This window comes from Pinus tabuliformis, chromosome X (assembly GCF_031772625.1).
Source record: "Pinus tabuliformis cultivar Carrire ecotype Pingquan chromosome X, CPIR1, whole genome shotgun sequence".
NCBI classification, from domain to species: Eukaryota; Viridiplantae; Streptophyta; class Pinopsida; order Pinales; family Pinaceae; genus Pinus; species Pinus tabuliformis.
The window spans coordinates 1,326,407,786-1,326,429,197 of NC_142308.1; the positions used below are offsets into that span (position 1 = coordinate 1,326,407,786).

Sequence of the window (21,412 nt, forward strand, 5' to 3'; positions counted from 1 at the left end):
GTAGCAAATAAACTGGTAATTAATTTACAGTTAGAAGAATAATTTCCAGTTGCTGCAATAGTTAAAAATTTCACATGGTATCAAAGTGAATTTGATCTGACAGGGAAGCTCAAAATCGGAAGAAGAAAATTTGTTGTTTAGAGGGAGCAACTGGACGAATTTTCTGGGGTTGCGCAGTGCCTAGCGAGGTAATGCGAATCACTGGGTAGTTCGATTTTTTTTAGTGTAGGGTTGTAGAAAAATTCGGCTTTCCAGAGTAAGTGATTCCTGCAGGTAGAGGAAGCGCTAATAGCTCAGATTTTCGCTAAGCAGATTCCTTGTTTGGGTGTAGAATGGTTTTGTAATAGTTGCTAGAGTAGAATCAACGCCGACTGGAAGAGAAAGTACACACACATGGAGATTTCCCTTAGAGAGTTTCTAATTCAGAAATCCAAATTTCCAGTTGCAGTTGGCAGTAGTTGTAAACAAATTTTCTCACTCCAAAAGGGAGTGCGAAGAGCAGAATCAATAGTCGAGCGAGAAAAAGAGTGAATTTTTGTTCCAGTCTCAGAGATGGCCACAATTGGGCTTAGAGATGGGGATAGGTTGGAGGGAGGCTTTAACTATGTCATCTGGAAGGCCAGGATGCCCTTGTTAGTTGAACATGGCCTGAAGACCTTTGCAGAGAGCATGGTGGCAATATCGACCGATGCTGATAAGCTAAAAGAGTACAAGAAAGAAATGGCCAAGGCGAAGCTGATGATCCTGGATGGTGTCCAGGACCATATAGTTTCACATATATCTGGCAAGAACACTGCCAAGGAGATGTGGGATGGTCTTGCACAACTATATCAGAATCCTTCTGAGTAGCGGAAGATGTTCCTGAAGGAGAAGTTGAGAAACATCAAGATGTATAAGGGTGAAGGCATTGATCCATTTCTCATCAGAATTCAGGATATCTGGGATCAACTTGTAGCCGTTGGAGAGACACCTCAAGATATAATGCTTGTACGTTTGGCATTGAACAATGTCGCAGAGGACCGGGAGATATTCGTTCAAGGCATCTTGGGACGAGATACTCTACCTAGGTGGGACGGGATGTGGTCAGACCTATAGTAGGCGGAGATGAGGCGAGCACTTGTGAAAACCTCCATCAGTGGAAACAACAGTGACGGTTCGAAAGGTGAGAAAGAGGAAGAGAATTGTTGAATTTTCTAAGTCTATCCATTAGAAAATTAATCTGTATTTTGCTGGTTTATTTCTCCTACTTGTAAATTCTGAATAAGTTATTTAAATCATTTAAATATCGAAATAAACACAATACAGTCACAACATCTACAGATCAACAATTGAAAGAAAACAAACACACAGGTGACACCGTTATTTTTGGACAAATGTCTCTGGAAAAACCTAATGTGGGAAAACTAGTGCAGCTATTTTGAGGGTATATTATTATGCAGTATTTCCTTGAGTACAACTGGGTGCCTAATCGGCTTACCTGACAGAGAAAAAATACACGGCCGCAATACCTCTCTATTCGGAAACGGGGATTCAAAAAACCTGTCCCACAAAACCCTCTCCGACGACTCTGAAGCTCAGCGCTGGCCCTTCTGGTCTCTACGTCAGCCTCTTGCTACACTACGTCAGCCCCAAGATCCTCTATGTCAGCCCTCTGAGGCAATGTGCAGCCTCTGGGACCCTCTGCGTCACTCCCTCTGCCTTCTGTGTGGATGACGCAGTCCCTCTGGGCTCTGCACTGTCTCTGCTGGGCTCTGCGTGGCCTGCTTTGGCTGCTACTCTCGCTCTCTGCTTCTGCGCTGGTCTCTTGGCATTGTCTCTGCCTCTCTGCCCAATACTCACTGCCCCTCGCTGCTGATCACTGATTCACTTTTGCTTAGCAACCCCGCTCTAGTAAAATGAATGATTGATCACTCTGGTGTGTTCTCCAACTGACCCTCAAGCCTCTTCTTATACTTTTCTTGTTGGTCCTTCAACGGACGAGATTAAATCTCTAATCAACGGCTAAGATTAGATTTGGCTTGATCCATGACTTTTGGAACCTTCTAACCCAGTTTTATATTAATACCCATCAATATTTTAATTTTCCTAAGTTTAGACTTAGTAACTCCATTAAAAATATTAATTATTTAAATATCTCCCAAACCAGGTACAATCGGTCCAAACCATTTCTGGGTCTTGGAGATCTCATGTACTTTAGCCTCTCCACCGATTTTCATGGCTAGAGCACATCCGATGCTATTCCAAATCAACAAGAATGTGGCCCTTGCATCAAAGGGTCCTAGTAAGGGACAGGGGGAGAAGAAGCAAATGTTGGAACTATCTAAGGTCAAGTGCTTCAGGTGTGGCGAGTTCGGCCACTACAGTACTCGATGCCCTCAAAGGAAGAAGGACAAGTTGGAGAAGCAGGACGAGGCAGAAACATCCGCAGAGATAGACAAATTGTCCTCCAAGTTGGAGGAAGACTTCGCCGTGTCTGCAGCTATACCTCCAAGAGTGAGGTGGGGCAATATGGAGCTATAGTCCTAGAGTTGTGCAGAGGTTTGGGCAGGGTCCATTGAGGTGTCTTCCTCGTGGATCATTACCTTGCTACGGGGTCCCACAATATTCAGTAACAAGATGGATCAATGTCAGTTGATGCAGTCAGATTCCAAGTGACAGTTGCAGACTAGTTGCAGTCAGGCGCTGAGGAGCGCAGATGCAATGTTGAAAGCAGAGTAGAAGGCTCAGTAGCAGAGTCAACAACAACGCAGATTCCTTACTGGACAATGTAGAGGCTAGTAACTGTTAGATACTTGGGAGATAGATGCAACACAGAGACATAGTTGATTCAGTATTTCAGATGCTTCTCAATTGTAGTAGTTGCAGTAGCAACAATAACAATTGAGAGGAATTTGCAATGTAGATGCAGAGTTGGTAACAATATAGCAATGTCAACAACAACACAAATGCAACATCAGAGTTGCACAATGGTTGGTGGGCAGTGGCAGACAGTCACTGTGGCCAGACATCAACAACGTGTATGAGAGGACGATCCAATGACAATGTGTTGGAGCAGTTCAACACTAGAACAAGTTCCTTGCTAAGAGGGAGTGTTAGTTTTTGTAGCATTGGATAGTGTTCTAGTCTCAATAGTTATCAGAGAGGCTAAGAAACATTAGGAATCCATAACCCAGAAAAGGTTTAAGCAAAATCCACCTAGGGATGTCTTAAATAAGTTAATTAATTAGTAATTAAATTTTTACTTAGTCTAACTTAGGGAAAATGATTAATTACCAGTAATTAATTGAGGAAGGTGAGATTTCTCTAGAAACTCACATGGGTCGACTAGGAAATAATCTTAGCCATTGATTAAGTTTTAATCTTGGCCGTTGGAGTCCCACAGTGAGATTATAAGAAGTCGATGGGTAGACGGTGGAACGCACTTGAGATTGATTTCCTTGGATAGTTCAATTTTCCAGAGAGTAGCAATATTTTGCTGAAAGAGTTTGAGCTAGAGGGGGGATGTAGAGATAGAGAGGGGCAAAGACAGTGAGTCTGGAGGAAGTTTTCCAGTTCCAAAGAGTCAGAAAGAGGAGGCCGAAATTTTTCTCTAGGATGCTGCAGAGAGGCAAAGCATAGCCTCAAGTGAGAAGTACAATTTGGCTGAAGGGGAGGACGTTTTCCTAGTCAGGAGCAGGTAGGATGACTAGATTGGTAGCTATTTCAGACAGTGCGTTTGGCAGGCAGCGCTGGGCTAATGTAGAGCTTGCGCAGTCCACTTGGATGGTTAGCTTTTCAGAGGTCAAACAATGCCGGGATTGCTCGGAGAGAGGGTAAAATACCTTAGTAAATTTTTGCTAGTATTTCTCTTGGGTAGATTCGCCAGTTTGGTGACATTTATTGTACTCAGAATTTTTCTCATTGCTGCTTAATAATAAAAACCATTATCTGTTGCATCGTTTTTCCCACATTGGGTTTTTCCAGGGACTTTAGTCAAAAAACAACGGTGTTATATTTTTGTGTGTGCGTGCCAATATTTTCTTAGTTTCCAATTTATCTTCCGCAATATTTCTTTTGGTGAAAATTGCAGTTGTGAATTATTTGTTGTTTGTTGCAACAAATAAATTAGTAATTAATTTATAGTTAGAGGAATAATTTCCAGTTGCTGCAATAGTTAAAAATTTCACATGATCTTGGTGAGTTGTGTATGGCCTATGGTCTTGGGAGTCTCCTTGAATTGATTCTATAAGAAGAAAATTCTCTAGGTTTTCCCTTGTTGAGGTGTTTTGCCCTGGCTTGGAGCCTATCTCTGGTGTCTCTATTGTTTGTATTGTGATCTTCTTGTTTGGCATTTATCTTGATGATGAACAAAACTTAAAATTAAAGAATTAATGTAATAAACATCACAAGAACTTGTCAAGTTAATGAGAAATTTGTTAATAAAACCGTAATGACAAACTGCCCTAGGTTTCTCAACAACATTAATCTTGGGGAAAATGATAACCACTAAGTTGAAGCATGGGAACACTAGTACAAGCAAAAGTTGTCAATTATCCATTTCAACCTGTGATTTGTACTAGAATTCCCTTAAACATTAAATGGAACGTACCTGTAAGGACTGTTATTAAAATTCAACAAGATGGACAGATTTCTTGTAAAATTCTATCAGATTACTTCTATCAAATTAATTGCAATTGTGTACCTGATTCTCCCATATGGTGTCAGTCCACGTTGCTCTGAGTTTTCTGGTTCCATTACCAAACCAACTGATTCCTCCCTGCATATCTGGGATCAACCTCTGCGGTTCCCAGATCTAGAGGACTTCGAAATGGAAGTCCTCTGGTCCCCTGCCCAAAACTCCAAGAACAGCTGAAGATTTTCCAATTTTCAGTTCCAAAATCAAACCCTTGGCTCATCCCTCAAAACAGATTTATTTTTCCCCATGCTTTATATACCCCTCCCCCCTCTTTCATGCTCCTCTTCCGCCTATGTATAACATTTCTTGGTGGTCACCACTTCCTACATGGTGACACCTTCCCCCCTTTGTAACGTGTAACTCCATTTGTCCAAAGCTATTGACGTGTATCAGATTACCTTTAGGATTTTTTTTATTAGTTTTCTTTAAATGCCTTAGTTTATAATATTTATTTTATTTTGATTTAAATTTCATATTTTAATAATTTGTTAATATAATTTATTAATATTATGGGATATATAAATATATAACCATATTTATAATTAACTTAAATTTTACATTTATTTCTTTATAACCAAATTTACTTTATACTTTTAAATTTATATTATTGAAATTATTTAGGGTATTTTCTCCTTAATTATGACACATTTAAGCAATATGCTTGGTGATGGGTGAGGGTGTAACTTCTATCTGAAGTAGTGTCGTGATTTATAGTTAATTTAGAATATATATATATATATATATATATATATATATATATATATATATATAATAGTGCAATACATGCAATACATGCATATGTAGCTATCATATGCATGCATTGTATGCATGCTAATACTCTTGTGCTCTCTATATTAAAGATGGGTCATTACATACATCCCTCCTTCAGAAAACTTCGTCCCGAAGTTAGAGTTTTTACCGTATATCAATACTTATTTTAGCGATTAGTACTTTCTTGTTAGGGTTGCATATCGAGGTTAAATTCTTATTTAATGTAAAGACACTATAAAATTGGTGTTTTTGAATACTTCTAGGTTTATAACTTTAATGGTCATGCCTTGCCCAACCAGATTCCCAAGCTATCATAAAATCATCTTATCCTTCCTAATCTCTTCCGCTCCCATCCTATCCGTTATCTACCAGAGTATGCCATGGCATCAGTTATACTGACCTAACCATTCATAAACTCTAAGGATGGTAGCGTTGACTATATCGACCTTATTTCCCAGTATGCATCCGACAGTCGTCATCACACGTCTAGGGGAGCGTGACTCACACAGTCCTCCCATGACTCCAGGTTTTTGTAATGTCCCGTTTCCGAGATATCCCTCAAACCCAAGCAAACTCCAACCAAACACATCCAAATGATATAGTGACCGGGAAACTTAAAGTGATAAAAATAACAGTGGTATAACATATAATAATGTAAACATGAAATATAAGCAGATACTCAAGAAATGCAGAGAGAAATGCTAAGCCATTTTATTATACTGAGTAATGGAAAGAGTACAAGAGGTGATCAAACATGTAGCACCTCGACTTGCACAAGGCAAGTGAAGAAATACAGTCAGAATAGCAAAGGAATGGCCTCTCTCTAAACTGCGTCCAAGCTGCTGGAGAACTGCAGTGTTGCTACTACTGCTGGAAATCAAATGAGGATTTGGGGCTGTTCCCCTCCTCGGAAAATGCTAAAACTCTGGAATCAGACTCTACTCAAGAAACCCAGAAAAACCCAGAAGCTTTTCTGAAATAGCCGACCTCTGAAAATCACCCCCTTGGGGATCTACACTGTCCCTCAAGGCTCTACGCTGCCATTGAATAGAATCCTCGAAAACTCCACCTGAAACTTTGCCAAAATCCTCCAATATGCAAGGGCTGATCCCCTGCTCAATCTCCCAGCTCAAATCCTCCGCAAAACCCTCAATCCGGAACTCCCACCAAAATAACTGCGTCCCTCTCTCAAGACTGTGCAGTTATCCAAAATGCTCAGTTCCTCCTCCCTCCAAAGATCAATCCTCCTGCAAAAGACTGTCGAAAACTACCTTGCCCGAGCAGGCACTCGAAGTCTCCCGGGGCTAAGGGTGAGATCTCCGAACGGAGACACTTGATGCACTAAACAGTGCTGCAGACCAGCTAAACAGCCAGTGTGCTCTAAGTCGAAGTGACTAGCTCAAATGCACATAATCCAATGACAAAATGAGGATGCTCCCCTCTCCTTTATAGCATTGGCCTCTCTCAATCCCAAGGCCCACCTCTTCCAACGCAGTCTCTCTCTTGCCACGTGTTCCTTTCCATCTGCGCAGTCCCTCCAAGTGTCTCCATGGGCCCTATCTCTGCGTGGTCCTTTGGCCCCCTTGGCTCCCCTTTAAGTCACAATGTTGTGCTACTAGGGAGTGACTTTATTCTAAAGTTGAGTTATGTCCCCCTTTTCCTCACCTTTTTATTTATAAATAACCATAGAAGGAAAAATTGAGCAAAATCGAATATTCCAATTAGCCATGGCTAATTAGGAATATTACAGTCTCCCCCGACAAAATGTTGCTTGTCCTCAAGCAACTGAAGTGATGGATGCTGCAAAATTTTCTCACTCTCCCAAGTGGCATCCTCATCCGGTAAATTCTTCCACCTCACCAAGAATTCTCGGACCGTCCTGCTCCGTAGCTGCCTCCTTGGTATCAATAATAGCTTCTGGCTGCAACACCAAATGCCCCTCATCATCCGTGGGCGGTAGCTCATCTGTCACTGTCACATGCTGTCCCAATGCCTTCTTCAGGCATGATACATGAAAGACGTTATGAATCTTGCTACCTTGGGGCAGCTCCAACTCATACGCAACCTGTCCAATCCTACGTATCACCCTGTATGGCCCATAAAAGCGGGGCTTGAGCTTTTCAGCCCCCTTCTGCTTCAGTGATGACTGTCGATATGGCTGTAATCGCAGGTAGACCAAGTCCCCTACCTCAAACTATCTCTCCACCCGTTCCCTGTCAGCATACAACTTCTGCTGGTTCTGCGTTGTAGCCATATTATCCTTGAGAGCTCAGAGAATATCCTGACTCTCTTGGATCCAAATCTTGGCTCTCGAAGCCTTGCTAGCACCAAACATCACGTCAGCAAAAGATAAGGGATGATATCCATATAAAGCATAGAATGGTGACATACCGATGGACATGTGATGTGTAGTGTTGTAGCAGTACTCCCCCAGATGCAGCCACTTCAACCATGCTCTCTGCTGCCCACTGACATAGTTACGCAAGTAGCCCTCCAGCCACTTGTTAACTATCTCTGTCTGCCTGTCTGTTTGTGGGTGATAATTGGTACTCGGTGTCAACTCCGTCCTCACCAACCGGAAAAGCTCCTGCCAAAACCCGCCCATGAAACGGTTGTCCCTGTCACTGATGATGGTCTTAGGAAGACCATGTAGCTTGAACTTTGAAGACCTCTCTAAAGAACAACTCGGCCACCTGTGCTGTTGTGTAGTGTGCGGATATGGCGAAAAAATGTGGTACTTTGTTAGTCGATCAACGATGACAAAGATACAATCCTTGCCCTGCACCATGGGAAACCTTGTGATGAAGTCCTTCGAAATACTCTCCCATTTCCCATCCGGAATGGGAAGAGGTTGCAATAATCCTGCGGGATGGCTCATCTCCCCCTTGTTCCTCTGGCAAACGTCACACTCCCGGACATGCTGGAGTACGTCCTCCTTGAGGCCCTTCCATGAGAACCTTTCTCTAATGGCCCTGTAGGTTTTGGTAAATCCCTGATGGCCTGCCAATGGTGAATCATGTGATGCCTGAAGTATCTTCTTCTTGAGCTGAGATCTCTCAGTCAAGAAGATCTGGTCCCTGTAGTAGATGATCTCATCGACCACCCTGTACCTGTCATCCACCACCTGCCCATCCAGAACCTCACATGCAAATCTGTCCTTGGAGTACTCTACTAAGAGTTGAGCCCTCCAGTCTGCATCCAAGCTCATAAGAGACAACGTGGCTGGTCTACGTGAAAGGACATCTGCTACCACGTTGTTCTTACCCTTGACATAATGTCATAGTCATATGCTTGGATCTTACTGATCCACTTCTACTGCCTCTCCTGTAGCTGCTTCTGGTCAAAAAAGAACCTGAGGCTATTGTGATCAATCCTCACCCTGAACCTGTTACCCACTAGATACTGCCGGAACTTGGTCAATGCATGCATGATGGTCAACATCTCCTTGTCGTATATAGAATACAACCTCTTGTGCGGAAGGAGCTTCCGACTCTCAAAGGCTATAGGGTGACCTCCCTGCATCAATATTGCGCCGATCCCCTTTCTCGACTCATCACACTCCAAAACAAATGGCTACGAAAAATTTGGCAATACAAGCACTGGGCAGCTACTCACACCTCCTTGAGCCTGTCAAAGGCTCGCTGCGCTGTATCCGACCAACTAAATGCCCCCTTCCTTGTCAAATCTGTCAGGGGTGCAACAAGCTGTGAGAAACTCTTGACGAACTTCCTGTAGTGAGTACAAATACCAATGAATCCCTGAAGTTCCATCACGTTCCTCGGCTCCGGCCAATCTTTGATGGCCCTAATCTTCTCCTCGTGGACTCTCACTCCGTCCACCCCTATGATGTGTCCCAAGTACAACATCTCCGTCAATCCAAACTCACACTTGGAGAGCTTGGCATAGAATTGCTGCTCCTCCAAGATGCGCAACATTGTCTCAATGTGCTGGAGATGCTCCTCCCAAGTCCTGCTGTAAATGAGTATATCATCAAAGAATACCAACACAAACTTCCTCAAGTGACTATGGAAGATGTGATTCATGTAAGACTAGAATGTAGCTGGGGCATTGGTTAGCCCGAAGGGCATCACCAAAAACTCAAAGTGCCCATAGTGACACCTGAAGGCGGTCTTGGGAATGTCCTGTTCCCTCACGCGAATCTGATGGTACCCAGATCTCAAATCAATCTTTAAGAAGAATCGAGCTCCTCTCAACTCATCCATCAACTCATCGATCCTAGGTATGGGGTACCTGTTCTTCAGGCTCTTCTTGTTCAGGGCCCTGTAGTCAATGAACATCCTCAATGTGCCGTCCTTCTTCTTCACCAACACCACGGAAGAAACAAAAGGACTCGTGCTCGGCCGAATGTGCCCAAGAGCCAACAACTCTTGAATGGCCCGCTCAATCTCATCCCGATAGGCCTTGGGATGCCTATAGGGGGTAGTAATCACTCCCTGTATGCCCTGCTCAAGCTCAATGGTGTGCTCAAACCCTCGGTCCAGTGGCTGTCCTGGCGGAATCTCCCCAAATACTATGGCATACCGGTCAAGGATGGATTGTATCTCTGGGTGCACTGTCTGCCCTGTAGTCCCTGCCTCTGATGCATGCAGCTCCACTACCCACTCTACGTCTCTCTTCCGGAAGACTGCCTCCATCCGATGAGCCGAAACAGTCTAAGGCGGATATGTGTGTTGTCCCCGTATCTTCTCATGCTTCCCTGTCTTCTCATCATCCCACTCCATCTCTAGGGTCATCCAATCTGCCGTGACCTTCCCTAGAGTTATAAGCCACTGAACACCCAATATCATGTTGGTGTTCGGAATATCGACCACGAAAAAGTGGTCGGTAAGTGTGTAGGTGGCCATCGTCACTGATAACTCTGGAACATAACGAGCACACACCATGGTCTGATCTCCTGGGACCAAGACTGAAAAGCCATCGAAGCTCTCTATCTGTATACCTCTCCGCTCAACCTTCTGTGCATCGATGAAGTTGTGGGTTGCCCCACTGTCAACCAAAACTGATACCCGTTGGCCATGTGCTGTCCCTCGTACATGCAACGTCAAATATTTGGGGACTCCTCGCAATGCTGGAAGGGCCCCTCCAGTAGGTGCAAAGGCTGCACCACCTGTTGGTGGTGGTGGAGGTGGCAAACGATCCTGCACGGCATGACTACCTCCTGCCTCCACATCATCCTCCTCATCCTCTTCCCCACTGCTCTCGGAGAAGACCTCAATAAAATGTGCTTTGCCCACAACACATCTATGTCCTGGTGCCCACGGCTCCTGACAGGTAAAGCACAATCGTTTCTTCTTCAACTCCCTCCTGGCATCATCATCAACCTGTGCTCGTCCTGGATTCCCCTTTGGAGGCGGAATCCTCACATCCTTCCCCTTAGGCTGGAAAGTCTGTCTCTGGGGGTAAGGTCCCTGGGTCCTGGGTAAGGCATCCTGTAAGTCCTGGGTCCTGCTAATAGCATCCTGGAGTGTGGCTGGTCTAGTGTACTTGACCCTGAAGTGGCTCTGCTAACCCCTCAACATACATGTAGATCCTCCCTGTCGTGGATAGATCGGGCACCATCACTAAAACCGTCAAGAAGTCTGCAATGTAGGTCTCTGGGTTTCCGGTCTGTTTGAGCCTCGTCGGCTCAACAAAACGCTATTTTGGATCCCTCCGGTTGAACCTCTCTATCAGTCTCCTGGTGAACTCGACATATGTCGTCACTGTGGAGTGTTCGAGTGTAACCAACCCATGGAACCACCAGTCCTGGGCCTCATCATCCAGATGTAATGTCGCCACCTTGATGGCCTCCGTCTCTGACATCTGGTTAAGCTGGAAATAGATGTCCAGCTTCTCCACCCAAGACTTTGCCGATGAGCCATCAAACATAGGCAAGTAAAATCTACTAGCTGTGCGGTGGGTGTCTCCATCATGATAATGCCAATATCCTCTATGATGGTCGTGGGGTCTACTATCCCGCTGGAGCTGAACAAAATCTCTGAATGAGAGAGCATCCCTAAACTCCTCCCCATAGGCCTGGTACTCCGCAAAACAATTGCCCATATGACCGAGCTCTACCTCCTGCTATGCTCCGGCCCCTGTATCTGCTCCTAGGAAAGTGGGCATGGTAGAGCGTATAGGGGCATGTGAGGCCACCTGCTGAGTAGTGTCATGCTGAGTGGCACCCTGCTCTGGCAAATGGTGAGATGCACCCGATCCCTCTCCAACCTGGAAAACTCGTGGGCTCTCACACTGTCTAGCCTCCACTGCCGTGAATCTCTACCCCATCACCTCGATCTGCCTCGACAGATCCTGCACTGATTTGAGGAGCATGTCTGCAAATTTCTTCCCGTCATCATCTGCCATCGGTTCCTCCTGTTCTGCGTCCACCACAGGCTCCTGCTGTCCTGTGTCCATGACAGGCTCCTCCTGTTCTGCGTCCACCACTGGAACGCAGTCTCCCTCTCCGTAGGTGTTTTCCAACCTACGCCCAGTGTCTCTGTATCTCCTACCTCTGTAACAGATGTAGGGCTTTTCCCCCAGTGTCATAGATTGCTAGCTCCACAGGTTGAGCCAGATCTATGCTCTGATACCACTGTAATATCCCGTTTCCGGGATATCCCTCAAACCCAAGCAAACTCCAACCAAACACGTCCAAATGATATAGTGACCGGGAAACTCAAAGTGATAAAAATAACAGTGGTACAACATATAATAATGTGAACATGAAATATAAGCAGATACTCAAGAAATGCAGAGAGAAATGCTAAGCCATTTTATTATACTGAGTAATGGAAAGAGTACAAGAGGTGATCAGACAGGTAGCACCTTGCCTTGCACAAGGCAAGTGAAGAAATACACTCAAAATAGCAAAGGAATGGCCTCTCTTTGAACTGCGTCCAAGCTGCTGGAGAACTGTCGTGTTGCTGCTACTGCTGGAAATCAAATGAGGATTTGGGGCTGTTCCCCTCCTAGGAAAATGTTGAAACTCTAGAATCAGACTCTACTCAAGAAACCCAGAAAAACCCAGAAGCTCTTCTGAAATAGCCGACCCCCGAAAATCACTCGCTTGGGGATCTACGCTGTCCCTCAAGGCTCTGCGCTGCCACTGAATAGAATCCTCCAAAACTCCACCTGAAACTTTGCCAAAATCCTCCAATATGCAAGGGCTAATCCCCTGCTCAATCTCCCAGCTCAAATCCTCCGTAAAACCCTCAATCTGAAACTCCCACCAAAAGAACTGTGTCCCTCTCTCAAGACTGCGTAGTTATCCAAAATGCTCAGTTTCTCCTCCCTCCAAAGATCAATCCTCGTGCAAAAGACTGCTGAAAACTACCTTGCCCGAGCAGGTACTCGAAGTCCCCCGGGGCTAAGGGTGAGATCTTCGAACGGAGACACTCGATGCACTAAACAGTGCTGCAGACAAGCTAAACAGCCAGCGTTCTCTAAGTCGAAGTGATTAGCTCAAATGCACATAATCCAATGACAAAATGAGGAGGCTCCCCTCTCCTTTCTAGAGTTGGCCTCTCTCAATCCCAAGGCCCACCTCTTCCAACGCAGTCCCTCTCTTGCCACGTGTTCCTTTCCATCTGCGCAGCCCCTCCAAGTGTCTGCGTGGGCCCCATCTTTGCGTGGTCCTTTGGCACCCTTGGCTCCTCTTTAAGTCACAACGTTGTGCTACTAGGGAGTGATTTTATTCTAAAAGTGAGTTATGTCCCCCTTTTCCTCACCTTTTTATTTATAAATAACTATAGAAGGCAAAATTGAGCAAAATCGAATATTCCAATTAGCCATGGCTAATTAGGAATATTACAGTTTTGGAGGATAAACGGTGGGCAACACCTCCACCCCTCCTAGTAGAATTAGGGTCAATACCCTATCATGGAATCTCATTGAACCTTAATTGTTCTTGAAGTTTTGGGCACAGGGGCCAGAGGACTTCCATTTCAAAGTCCTCTGGATCTGGGAACCACAGAGGTTGATCTCAGATAGGCAGGGAGGAATCGGTTTGTTTGGTAATGGAACTAGAAAACTCGGAGCAACATGGACCGACACTAGATGGGAGAATCATGTACGCAATTGCAATTAATTTGATAGAATTTTACAAGAAATCTGTCCATCTTGTTGAATTTTAATAACAGTCCTTACAGTAGCTCATATTTCATGATCCACCCTTGTCAGATTAACAAGCTAGATGAAGAAAGCACTGACTGGAGGATGGACAATAGGCATCCAAAGCTAGTTACTATGGATCATGATAGGGTCTCTAGCTAGCAAGCTAAAAGAAAAGGAGAAATTTTTTCTCCTAGGGGTTACCTACATGGGTAGGTAATAGGCATCTTGTTGATGATTTATATTTTGTTTGCATATTCAAAATGTCTTTCCTCCATATGGGTTGATAGATTGAATGTTAGATGTTTAGAACTCTTGATATAAGGACATTTTGCATAAGGTTTTCGCTGGACACTATGATAGATTGGATAGTAACTTTTGAAAAGAGGATATTTTAACAGCCCTTAAGTCCATGTAGAATGACAAGCCTCTAGGTTTGGATGGGATTCCTCATGATTTTTACAAGGCCATATGGGATATGGCTGGTGATGATTTTGTTGTTTGGAAGTTGAAGCCTTTTCCTTAGGCATAATTAGGGCCTTATTGAGTTGATTTTGAAGAATGCAACTAGGGACTCTATTCGGTGCCAAATACCTATTGCCTCACTCGGTGTTGGTTACACGATCCTAGGTAAGGCAATGGTTGTTCATAATTGGGGTGTGTCTACAAGGATTATTTTATAGGAGTAGACATGATTTGTACAACGACGCTTTACCTTCGGAGGTCATGAAGTTGACTTGTGAGTTTGGTCAAGATTGGATGGTGATGTAATGATTAGGGAGATATATGCATATGAAATCATCATAACGACAAACAAGGTTGGAGTAGTTGCAAAGGTAATACTGGATTTATCCTTTTGACTTGATAAATTTAGGCTTCTCACATTATTGCTTCATTGTAGAAGTTTGGCAAATAGATAAACATAATTTTATTCCCAAAAGTTTATTGAACATGGCTAAAATGGTGATTGCAAAATCTCTTCTACACCTATCGAGGAAGGGTTGAAACTTACAACCAAGAATAATTTCATGGCAATTAATGGATTTAGTATACAAGAAGCTAGTTGGCAATTTGATCAATCTTACCACGATGAGACTGACTTGAGTTATGTGATCAGCTATATCTCCCATTTTATGACAACTCCAAAAAGAAAACACTAGATAATGGCAAAGAGGGTGTTACACTATGTGAAGCATACATTAAGCTTTGGTATTCTATATAGTAACTGTTGAAGTTTAGCAGTAGAAAGGTGCTTTTGCATAGGATATGTGTCAAGCATGCAAGAGTCATCCCAAGTCTAACTTAGGAAACTCGCATAATTAACCTCAATTTTTTTTGTATGATCAAAGGAGTTATATTAATTCCCAAAACACAAAATATCATGGATGGTATTTACTAGTCTGTCATTAGGGAGACCAAACTAGTAACATAAACACAACATTTTTAAGTTTCCTTCGTTGTTCCTACTTTGTTGATCTGAAAGCTTGAACCATAAACATATAAAGAGTTTTATGTGGGTAGAAGTACATAAACTGATATGAAAGAACATATCTAAAGACAAAATGTAGAACAAAGTTTGAGTTGTGTATGCTCTCATACTGCTGAGCTATGTGCTTGATCTGGCAAGGGAGGATCCCTATTGGCGTCTGATGATGGTGATTGAGTGCTTGAGATGTGCTTGAACAACTGATTGAGTTTGTCATCAATAGTGTCCATCTTCTCCATAAGTTCAATCATGCATATGTGAAGCTCCTGCTGGGTGTCTGCTCTATTTGTAAGGACTCTCCCATGAGAGTTTTAACATGCCAGTACAGGTTAACTGTTTGCATGTAGGGAGGAGTCCTTTCCGTGGTGGAATTACCAACATTGGGAATCTAGTCTCTGGTTTCCCGCTCCACATGGTGATTTGGAACAAATCTATGTCCCTGTTTGACCAATCCCTCAATATCAACGATAGTCCTGTGCACTGTATCTAGGACTATGCGTCGATAGCGTTCTATGGTAGACTTGGTTGAAGTTTGGGCATGGGTGGTATGCAAAGAGGGGGAGATGGATGCTGGTGCACGAGGCAGACTAACCCTGCCTCAACATCTGCTTGTTGAGGGATTAGCTATTTTACAATGAACCATCACTGCAGGGGAAGTGAGGACCGGCTGGGGGGGGGGGGGCGCATTTGTCTAAGGTGGAGAAAGCAGAGTGAGGGAAAGCACGCAAGTGAGAGGGGCATGGGGCCAGAGAGCTGCAATTGGGGATTGACAGTAAGGAAAGACAAATAGTGTGGTAGGTAGAGTATATTTTCAGAGAGGCAGGTGTGAGATGCCTTGCAAAAAAGACAGGGCCATGGAGAGGGACAAAGAAATTATAAATTGGAGAAAACAATGAGAGCATGAAATGGTGCCAATCCTGATAAGAATTGCTGGAAATGAGAAGCAACAGGCCGAACTTGAGATGAATAGATCCTTGCAGGGGTGAAGCTCGAATGATCATAGAGAGCTTCAAGCCATGATGATAGATTACTAGTGTAAATGCTTCAGATGACATATTGCCTGGAAGCCAGACCTATTGCTGCAACCCCTCGAGCCATGGTGACAAATTGTTAGTGTAAATGCTTTAGATGACTTTGTGTTTTTGGCAAATTAATACACCATGGTTTGAGTCAAGCATAGATGTTTGCACATTGCATACCCCTGTAGTGTAATGCGACTGGACACATTTGTGTGTTGTCATGTGATTTGAAGAATTATATTCTTACACAACATTGAATAGTCCAACAGTGGACGTGTAAACTAAGATATTGTAATATACTTGTAACATCACTATCAAATGTTCTTGTAAAAACAACAGTGCTCTGATTGGCAATGATGGACCCAACACATAAGGAAACAAATTCAAGTAATGATGGTTAGATCAATGGTGCAGGAATTCGAGACTTGAGTTGGATATTGAGGAAGTTAATCGATGTGTTTGGATGATGATAAGACTCTGCGTTAAAGAACACCATGTGTTCCATTTAATCGCTATCAACTTGAGATGAATGTATAGAAGGATTGTCCTGTGGCATGATGTGATGGGAATGTGCAATTAGAGTAATAAACCACTTGTGTAAGAGACAGTGTTGATAATATCGGTATCGGGAAAATATCGGCGGGGGTCCAGAAAATATCTTATCGGCAATATCGGCGAAAATATCGGCAAATATCGGCAAGCATAAAAAATGCATAATATTATCATTTTTTTTCAGATTTTAAACATATAAAGCAATAACAACATGAAATAAACACATTGGCACATAAATATGAAGAAAACACTAATATATATGATGTCAAATAGAAATGATACATCAAAGGCGATACCAAATCCTATTGATCCCTAATAATTGTCCATTCAAGGACTCAAATGTGGAGAACCAATACAAAATAACATCACATATATAAAAGTATCTCATCATCATGAGTTATATGTAGCATAACAAATAAAAATAGCAACTATCTATCTGAAATCACTGCCCTCTCCCCTTTTTACGGGAAAACATGATGGGTTGTTTGCCAGGCTTGCCCCTAGTAATAGGAGGCCCTGACCCTGCCTCTGCACCTAATGTCAAATAATGAGTGCTAGGTATGGGGCTATGCTCTCCTATATCTATAGCAGATGGTGTTGATGCCGATGCTCCCGTAGTGTCCTCCTCCTCCTCCTGCTCCTCTAAGTGTTGCTGCTCCTCTGACTCCGAGTCCTCCTCTTGCTGCCCCTGCTCTAATGGATCAACTGCCACTGGCTCTAACCATGAAGGTGACTCCTCCAAGAGGGGCTCCTCAGACTCCACCCTCCACGGAGACAATACATCAATATTTTCTAAACTAAGTCACATGACACGAGGACACGAGACACGGAGGACACGTAAATACGAGTATTCAATATGAAACACAACGACCTGGAAACAAGACACGGGGGACACATTTTATATATATATATATACCGAAATATAGTTTTTTATCCATATTAAATTGCAGGTTGCAGCCTATCTAATCAAATTAAAATATAATTACTTCTCAAAGTTCATAGTTCACTTTAAAAAATAAATAGAATCAAAATTTACTATTTAGAAATTAGAATGTGATATGTTTGGTCTTGATTCTTGAATATTCAATGTTCATTGTTCATGTACAACTTACAAGCACATAAGAAAATAACTAAAGTCTAATCCTATTGATTTCCTCTACCCCTCTTGCGAGAAAATGCCACAACTTTCCCTTTCCCTCTAGATGTAGATGTTGGTGTTGGTGGAGTTGGCAGTGGAGTTTGCTATGCTCTAGAAGCTAAAGAACTAGAAGTAGGAGCTATAGGAGGTAGACCACGTCCTCTACTGGTGGCAGGGGTAGCCTGGGCAAGTGGTGTCACCTGGAAACATTACAAACTCCCAATCCTGAAATCCTAAAAAATTGACAAGTCTGCTGCATTTTGAATCAAATCTAAAATTCTACTTTCTCCATATGAAATCCAATGAGGCCGGAACCACTCTCAAACATCCTGAGTCATTTCATGGTAATGTTAAAAATTTAAGTAAAAGGATGAAAATGAAGATTAAGGAGAATGTCACTTTTACTTTAAGAATTTAACATTACCATGAATACCATATCAATACTAGGGCCTAGAACGCTCAAACCCTCCTTGGTAGAAACCACATAGCTCTCCCCTTCCTTCTCCAGCAACAAAAAATGAAAATGATATGGAAAAAAACCAAAATCGGATTTTTATAGGCCATGCGAAAAAATTTTACAGTCACTGGGCGATATTTTCGATTATCGCGCGATATTTTCGGAAATATCGGCGATATTTCGGAAATATCGCGATATGAAATATCGCCGAAAATATCGCGATATTTTGTCGGCGATATTTCGGCTCGCCGAAAATATCGCGATATTTCCGAATATCGCCGATATTTCCGAATATCGCCGATATTTCGGCGATATTATCAACACTGGTAAGAGATTGCTGGCTAATATGATTAAAAGTAACATATCAAGTGCGTGAGATCTGCAACCTCCCATGTAGCTGAGAAAACTGATCAGAGTGTGCACTAGCTTGTCTATATGGGTGAAAGGTTCAAACAAATTTGAATTGCCTTGAGTTTATATGTCTTGCTATAAAATGTTGAAAGAGTTCTCTACGTACGTAGATGCAGAGTTAGTATTGGGCTTGTGTAATAGAGAAAAATCGGTTGTTGGAGAAAATTATGTAAATATGCATGTATCGGGCCAAGGTTGTTGCCATATGTGAACCAAAAGGATTTCACCATTGATTGACATGCAACGTGGAACTAAGCCATGAGAATATGGATTTGTACATGTGATATAGAAATTGCCACAAACGATCGCTGGTTGTAGTCATATATTACCATGTAGGTTGATGTATGAGAAACATGTCACATTGAAGTCATACATTTAGTGTGTAATGTTTTACTCATTATAACCAACACCACTGAATGACAAAGTTGGTACCGACATGAAACTAACTTAGAAGAGATCCTGTTTCGATTCCTACATAATGGGTAAAGGACAAATCAATATATTTTCCTTTTACTTTAAATTAAATTGTCATGTTGTCAAATGGTTAACAATTTCCGGTGGCTTGCACTGAATCCGACAACTTATTGAAGTACGCCTTGAAAAGGAAAAATTGTAGAACATATAATTTCATATATAGCTTATGGTTATGTTGAAGCATTATGTATCTAATTTGAAAACCCGAAGATGTTATGCAATTAGGGTTCAGAGACCTACTAGTGGGGTTTGACAACAACATCCTTTTGTTGAGCAAAGAAGAGTTGGATTATTGTAGTATTGATGTATTGAGTAGTATTGATCTTATTGCTTCTAGTCAGAGTGAGGCAGCGTTGGGCAGAGCTAGGGTTTCATCTGGAGGAGTTATATGCCAGTTAAAGTGCAGTAGTTGTATTGATAGTTAGGGGTTGGTATTGATATTGAGCAGAAGCTGGTTTGATTATGACAATGAACTTGACAAACTCTATGTTGTTAGGGTTTGACCTTTAGCTGTTAATGATCTTGTACCAATATTGTCAACAAAGTCAGCATAGTGTCTTTACATTATTTTGTTATTGAGCATAGGTGGATCCAGTTTGAAAATTGTGAAACGTGGTCCGTCGTGGTGAGCTGAAGGTTGGAGCCTTCAGGGAAAATGGCAACTTACTGAGTAAGCTGGTAGGGTGGTGCAAGGCAGGAGAGTGAATTTTCCTTCAGGTTGGAGCCTAAGAACACTTCATGGCGGTAGGGTGGTGCTAGGGCAGGCTGGAGCTTGCACAGGGCATTAGAGCATCCTTCTAGTCCGAGCTGGTAAACATGGGTGTTGGAGAATGCTTTAGGTTGGTGCCTATAAACTAGGGGGTTGGAGCCTCCTTCAGTTGGAGCTTCCTAATTGATGTAAATCACTGAAGACAAATATTAAGAAGCGTTTGACTGTTTTTTCCCCTGGAAGGGTTTCCACCTAAAGTTTCTGGTGTAATGTCTTTATTGTTATGCATTGTTGAATGGTGTTGATGATTGCTTTATGTTTATCTGATGCTAATAACAATTAATGCTTTGTGAAGTTAAAATTAACTAATTGAAGGGAAATACTAATTCACCCCGCTCTCAGTATTTCCAATAGTTGCAAATTCAACAACAATTTCTTGGATTAGGAAGAAACATGTAGTTTGAATTTTTGTTACAAAATAGGATATAGAGTAGCATGAGAACAGATTTGGTTCAAAAGAGTACTTGTTGATCTACAAGTTTATCAAATGAGCCTACTCTACCTTTTAGTGACAACCAAGGAGTTCTTAAGTTTGCAAGGTATCACATTTTTCATGAGCACACAAAACATGTCATTGTACATTGTCATTTCATTTGACGGCTTGTAGAGACTGGAGTAGTTGAGCTGAAATATCACTTAACTTAGGATCAGATTGTAGACATTTTGATGAAGTTTCTTCGCATAGATAATTTTGTACAATTTAGAAACAAAGTTGGTGAGTTTTCTAGAATGATCATTAAGGGAAAATGTAAGAGTTTATAACGGTCATCTAAACTATAGTGTTAGGAAAAATATAATTTCACTTTATGATTTAGTTTAATTAATGCTTAATGTTGTATTAATGACTTAGACTACATTTAAGTCATTTTAGGGTTTATGTCATTCTTGTGTGATAAAGAGATGGGTGCTCTCTTCTTTTGATATCCAAGAAGTATTTGTCTCTTATGTTCTTGGCTTCTTTGTGTTAACTTTTCATAATAATAAAGTTGGTGGTAGAACTGTTGAATGCATGCTCTATGGTAAGGATGATGCAATTGAACATTTCTGTTGGAGATTGCTATCTATCAAGACATTTTGGGCATGGTTTCAAGCTGAAGTTATCTTTGTTTTTACGATCCCACCTTCTTGGAGAGGTTCATTTCTAGTGGATACATTGATTAGGGAACTAAAAATCCTTATGGCAGACATTTATGTTGTGCTCTATTGGTTTAATGTTGAAATACCAATGTAAGGTGACTTTTGATGAGGAACCATCCCCTCTTAGCCTAAGGGAGTTGAATCTTTTTAGTAGGAATTGGCTTTGCTTGTTACTGTCAGCTTCAATTTTTTTTTTCTTTTTTTTTTTTGGGTAAAGCTGTTAACTCTCTTCCTATTGGGGCATAGGCTCATATGCTAGCATTTCTAGGCTTTTGAGGATGGGATTTTCCTTCTAATGCTATTGTTAGGTTGTTGTAACTCTCTTTTCTCCATGATGTAATATATGATACATTTTTCAAAAGCACTAGTGGACAAGATGCCTAATAAAGCTAATTAATATTTGTTTTGTAG

General features: G+C 42.2%; 1 protein-coding gene across 1 annotated transcript in view; it reads left to right on the forward strand.

The window, feature by feature from the left end:
* PRMT7 (protein arginine methyltransferase 7) overlaps nt 1-21,412 on the forward strand; it is a 467,255-nt gene that overhangs the window by 211,166 nt on the left and 234,677 nt on the right. The gene's annotated exons all lie outside the window — the stretch shown is intronic.